This window comes from Fukomys damarensis, unplaced genomic scaffold (genome assembly GCF_012274545.1).
Source record: "Fukomys damarensis isolate Sample0158 unplaced genomic scaffold, DMR_v1.0_HiC HiC_scaffold_23, whole genome shotgun sequence".
In the NCBI taxonomy this organism is placed as follows: Eukaryota; Metazoa; Chordata; class Mammalia; order Rodentia; family Bathyergidae; genus Fukomys; species Fukomys damarensis.
The window spans coordinates 14,553,581-14,559,853 of NW_022900935.1; the positions used below are offsets into that span (position 1 = coordinate 14,553,581).

The following is a 6,273-nucleotide window of genomic DNA, read 5'->3' on the forward strand; positions in this document are numbered from 1 at the left end:
TGCGCCAGGCCCGCGGGAAGCCTCCAAGTCAGCCTCGTGTGTCCCGGTCCCTGCTCGCCCGCGCCCGCCAGCCCCGGGAGCCCGACTTCCAGGCGATTCGACTACACCTATCCAGGAGGAGGCTGCGGCCTCGTTGGAGTTTTGTCGTTAATGTAGTTCGGCCTTACGAGGTTTCTTATTGGATGGAAAGGGACAAGCTGTTCCGTGCCTGTCCTCTCTTCCATTTTTAGAAAAGCATTTTCTCTCCTTTCTGTGCCAAATGAAGGTATGCTACATTTGTTGGTTCTTCAGTTAAAACGGGAATTTGTGACTTGTGAAATTCTCTATTTAATCCAAGTTCACAAGCGAGATAATTTGTCCAAGGCCAGGTTCCAAACCACTGAAGCTTCGGTATGAACCCCACACCCGCTGGCTACCGTGTTATTGGTTGCCGGTTTATTCCTGTTGAGACCCTCACCCTCCCAGCCCCATTCTGCCTTTGCTGCCTGGACAGATTTCACTAACACACTTTCTGATCAACTTTCTTTTCCTTTCTACTCCACACCTAGAATGTTTAGCTTGTTCTTGTTATCTACACAGCAGCTTTTCTTTTTCCTGTTTTACAAATCAATGACAGTTTTCCCCTCAGAGATCTCCGTCTTTGATCCTTAATTCCCTTCCATTAGCATACTGGGCCCAGAGGATCCCTAGTAAAATAAACTGCCGACCTAAACCCACCGTATGTCCCTAGTTTTCTTAGGACAACCCCAGTTTAAACTATTCCATCCCTTTGTCAGCCCGAGTTTCTCAGGTTTTAGGGTTACCAAATAATGTCACTTTGATTGTTTTAGACTCCACTGTCCTAGACTTTGTCAGCCATTTGCCCCTCGGTCATTACTGGGTAATCCAATTATCATTCACCTGGTGTTTTTCTTCCCCTCTTGAGTCAACCCAAATGTTGGAACTGCCAGGATTTCTAGGTCATCGTGAACATTACAGGCTAATGAGATAAGGAAATGCCTTCTTGTTCCAGTATTCCTACCGCCTCCGTTTTTTTTTTTTTTTTTTTAACAGGACAGCAGACCTGTGACAGTACCTAATGATTAGTTAGGTTTGGATAACAAGGGATGTAGGAGTTCACATCATTTTGAGTCTAAAAAGTACCCTACTGTTTTCACTACAGGGCAGGAGATTTTTTTTTTTTCTTGAATCTTAATATACCAGCACAGCTAAACAGTTATGTTTTCATTCAGTTAGATTTAACACATCTTTATCAGGCTTCTATTTTAGGTAAAATACTGTTGGAGGCCTGTGGAGACTATAAAAGTGATTTTAACACATAACCCTAACATCTGAAATGTTTGGGCATATTCACACTTTCAGATCACCTGGTAACTGTTTTCTACTGTTAATTTTTGCACCTAAATTCGAGCCTGAGGCAGGGACCAGGGCTTCTGGCTTGGCTCCTCGACAAGCGCAGGCTTGTTTCACAGAGGGTCCACCAGTAGGGGAGTGGTGCTCTTTTGGCACCTGCCCTTACCAGGCAAGTTTATCATGTGAGCCCAGCTTCTCTGGCCACCCAAGACCTGTTTTATGCTTAGCCACAGACATTGGGAAGAATAGATGCCTCATTTCTTCCAGCTTTAATCTCAAAAGTGTGGATAGTTTTTTCTCTGTGGTTCATGAGTTGGTTTCTTGTTGTATAACTGCCTTTTCATATTTGCTGTTTTCACCCCCTTTTTTCCTCCCAAACTGTTCTTCAGTGACATGTACATAACTGCTTAAAGAATGTTGATTCTCTGTCATATACCCACCTTCTATCGCTTTCCACTTCTTTTCCACATTCTGGCTTAATTCTTTTTCCTTTTTTTTTTTTTTTTTTTTTTTTACTGGGGATGGAACTCAGGTCCTTGAGCTTTTAAGGCAGGCAGCAGAACCACTGAGCTAAACCCCTGGCCCTTCTGGCTTAATTCTTAATTCACCTTCATATATATTATTTTCTTCCCTCAAAATAAAGAGGAAACTCCAACTCTCTTCCTTCTGTCCTAGTCATCTCCCAACCACAGTCTTTATCCATTGCTTCTCTGTATTCTCTGCACCTTTCCTGGAGAACAGTGTCTTAAGAGGGTAGTGTTTTATTCTGGAGACACACTTCTGTCTTTAACTATCTAGTATAAGCTGATTGACACTGAGATTTCTTTTCCTGCCACCTACACCCCTTCCCCCAGCTCTGACCCTGTGCCTGTTACTTGCTCTGGCTCAACCCCAGAATCCACTCTTTTTAGACCACATCCTTTTTCCTGCCTTACTCATTTCCTGTCTTAGATGCTTTGGATCCCTTGGTTTTGATCTTTCAGAAGGAGAGGGAATAAACCACGTGAAGAATAGATGGATAAATGATCTTATAAAGTTGAACTGTCCTTGCCCCTGCCTTTGCATACTCTTAACATCAATCGTCCCCTTCCCTAGGTTGTCTTATTTAAGGAAATACACTTTCAAAATTAAGAACTCATGTGCTTGAGAGTATGTCTGTCTCTGTCTGTCTGCCTCCTTCCCTCCTTACCTGTGTATGTCTCTCTCACTCCCTTCCTCCCTCTCTCCTTCCCTCACTCACTCCCTCTGGTGTGTATACAACAGATGACTTCATTGTCTTATACCCTTCCTCTAGGTCTCTATCCTCCTTTGGGCTGAAAGTCTCATTAGGCATTTGGTAACCACTTGCCAAATACAGTTCACCTACCTTCTGCCAATACTTCAGCTAATGTGGATCAGCAAAATAAAATAAAAGTTTAAAACTAGAGAATAGGATGGTGGTTCTGGTTTTGGTACTACTGCTCCATGTTAGTTTGCAACTACCAAGGGCTTTTCCCTCTTCTTGAGTCGGTCCAAATTTCTTGCAGCTGTTTGGTATTTAATCTCCAAACATTTAGTCCCATGCACCAAAAAGATTCTCTTCTGAAAAGACACCTAGAGAGGAGAGGAGGGGCATAAGAATAAGGAGTCTTTGGGCGGGGGATTTCGCTCCGTGGTTCCACCACCTACCTCCTAAGCCCAAGGTCCCAAGTTCCATCCCTGGTACCAAACAAAAAAGAATAAGGAGTCTTCATAAATGAAGATTTCCTCCGTATTCCCTTTGAGTGGTGCCATTTTGCAATTGGAAGATGAGGAGGAGGAATCTCAGAAAAGTGGTAATAGAGAAAGGCTTTTGTGTACCCCTCCGGAAACTACCCTGAAGTGAGACCTATCCAGTGTCTGAGCCTGCCCTTCCTCTCACCACTGGCCCAGCCCCACTCCTGTGGAAGAGCAATGTGAGGACTGACTGCCTTAGGCGGTCTACTCTGACCAGTCTGTATCAGTGACAGAAGTCTTTCTCTTCAATGATTTAGCAACTCTAAGCTGGGACTGCCCTCACAGTAGAGATCTGAGCATGTATAGATTTGTTTGAAAGGTTTGTGTGGCATAGTTTGAACCATTATGCCAGTCATTCGCAAAGACTCAATATGTTTTCTGATTTTTTTAAGTGCCACTTTAGATAACTATTCATAAGTCAAATAGACATAGGTTTCATATTAAGCATTAATATGAAAGTTTAATTCTTAGCTACACCATAATACAGATTTTATATTTACAAAGATACTCAGAAGCAAACCATCTTTAATTCTACTCTACATCATAGATATATGGGAATTATTAGGAAAACAACTGTGTGTCTATCCAAGACAACTTTTTTAGAAATTCTGAACCTTTTTTTCCCATCAGTAACAAAAGGATATAATTGATGTGTAGGGACGGGGATTTAGCTCAGTGGTTCTGCACCTGCCTTGCAAACGCAAGGACCCAAGTTCAATCCCCGATACCCCAAAAAAAGAATATAATTGATGTGGTCAAGAAATGAGCTGATTTATAGTTAATCAAGAGTTGGGAAAAAAATGAGTTGTGCAATTTAGAAAATAAGAGTATAATAACCACAACATGTATTTTAAATGATAAACTCTTACTGGGTGATTCATTATAAGATCATCTAGTCCAGCACGGTAAACACTCTTTTTTCCCCTTCCTCTTCCAATTTATTTATAGTTAGTGAAAAAGGACATACTTGCCTATTCTTTCAATTTCCAAATGACATTTTAGTTCAAATAAGCCCAAAAGAAAAGAACATTCTTGGGCTGGTGATTTAGCTCAGTGGTTCCATTGCTTGCCTCTCAAGCACAAGGTCTGGAGTTTGATCCCCTGTAACCGACCCCCCCCCCAAAGAACATTCTTTCTACATCTGCTAAAGAAATGATTGCTATTAAACAAATTGCCAGTATTCTAAGATGAATCCAGATGTTGAGAGTCCTAGTTTGCTATTATGACTTTTTTTAAAGCACAAGTAAATGCGTTTCCTGTATGATTTTCTTCTTAGCAGTGAAATTTATTATTTCTGTTGAGAAAAGATAACTGTTAGATGCTGTGTCATAACCAACTCTTCCACAGTAGATGAGGACCAGGACTGGATACTGAATATTGAAAATGGTGGCAAGAAAATTAAGTTCAGGACTGCTGAGAGCTTTTTTTTCAAGGTCTAGTTGAATGGCTGTTATGTCTCAAATAATGCATAATTATTCCTAGTTACGGGTATGTTTAGTATATATGAAGCCATCCACATGTGTTCCAAAACTACACAGCTATATTAAGGCATCTGAAACAACCAAAGCACAGGACACTTTAAAATAAATGTGAAGCAAAAAAAGAGGTTTTATTTAATCCGCATTTCCAAGCTTCTAGTAATCAGTATTATGTGTTTTTTTCAATTGACTGGTGGCAAATAGGGTATTGAAAGCTTAGACAAGGGTACAAGAAGAAAAAGGGTAATGATGTTTTCACAGAGAAGAAACTAGCAGAAGGATTGACTTACAAGATAAGTATCTTCTGGACCTACAATTATGTAGGTAACACAACAGGTTTGTCATTGCCTCCTCCATCCCACCCCCTACCATTTATCTAAGATTAGTGATCCTAGCATTGGTAACTAAAACTAAAAGTCAGATTGGGGAATATGGTTACCTTTCCTTGTTCCTAGCATTGAATAACTGGGGTGTTTACTAAACACTTCCAGATTTCTTTCATAAACACAAAAATCCCTCTTCCACAAGTTTAGCCTTTTAAACTGATTTCATTTCACAGGCTAAATCACCTGCTGGCACTACAAGTTCTACTATTCTATACTATTATAGAATTTACCATTTCCTAGGTAAAGTGGTTATCTTTAAGTTAAGCTTTTTTGTTTTCTGGGGTTCTGCAATGTCTCCTTGATAAGTCTGAAAGTCTTCATGAAAGATTTATATAAAAAGAGAATGTGATGTTTGTCTTCTTGTACTTTGGATTAATAGCCATTGAGTGAATTGAGATTCAGTTTGCGCTGAAGGGAAGAAGCATTTCTGCTAGGTAAAGTGACAGGACAGGATGCTCTGACATAGACCAAGGCTTTGGGAAACATAAACAATGCCTCGATTTGGGCTATGGGGGAAAAACAGCTCTGTTCTGGTACTGGAAAAGGCTGGACTCGGTGACAGGAAGGTTAGGGTTGCTTGCTAGTCTTCTCTCAGTGACTTTGCCACTCCTGGGGCCAGCTCAGGCCTGTTCCACTATGTTGTGCTGCATTATCTTACTGAATTCTCACACAGGTAAGACATAGTAACCCAAGTCACACACTAGGAAACCGAGGCACATCGTAACCTGCTGGCATTACAGCTATGATTGAACCTAGGGTCTTTCTGATCCCAGATTCTTAACTGCCATGTAGCATAACTTCACCATGTTTTCAGTGCCAGGTGTGTCACATACATAAATTATTATTTACTGTACCCTTGAAGGTTCAGGCAGTGTGGAGTGCCTGAGACCTGGCAGATACTGAGCACTTGAAGCCGCACAGATCATTGCGGGGGAGGCAGAATGAGCCCAGGCCTGACCTCACAGCCAATGTTTTGCCCACTTTTTTTTTTCATCTCCTGTGACCTTTGAGTTTCTGTAGAGCCTCTCCCCTGGTCCCAGACTTGTTGCCTGTGAAACTCACCTATGCCAGGGACTGTGATATGAAACCACCTGGGAGCCCATGGGGCCAGTATTAGATACCATCATTATTTTCCCCATTAAGTTTATTGGCACATTTTAGGTATACAATACAGTTACATTCATCATTGGAATCTTATACCTTTACATGACGTATCTTTGTTTTTATTTTTTACCCCATTCCCCTGCCCTCCCTTTACCCCCTCCACCCTTCCCTATTTACAGAGACTTTGTTTCCTTTTT

At 41.3% G+C, this 6,273-nt stretch overlaps 1 protein-coding gene across 5 annotated transcripts in view; it reads left to right on the plus strand.

The window, feature by feature from the left end:
• Window positions 1-6,273, plus strand: part of Phc2 (polyhomeotic homolog 2) — a 100,699-nt gene that overhangs the window by 78,741 nt on the left and 15,685 nt on the right. The window contains exon 1 of one of the 5 annotated variants that reach the window (XM_010645212.3): window positions 74-265. The exons of the other annotated variants lie outside the window; for them this stretch is intronic. The gene's annotated coding sequence lies outside the window, so the exon portion shown is untranslated. Of the gene's footprint in view, window positions 1-73; window positions 266-6,273 lie in introns of those variants that run through there. 5 annotated transcript variants of the gene reach the window in all.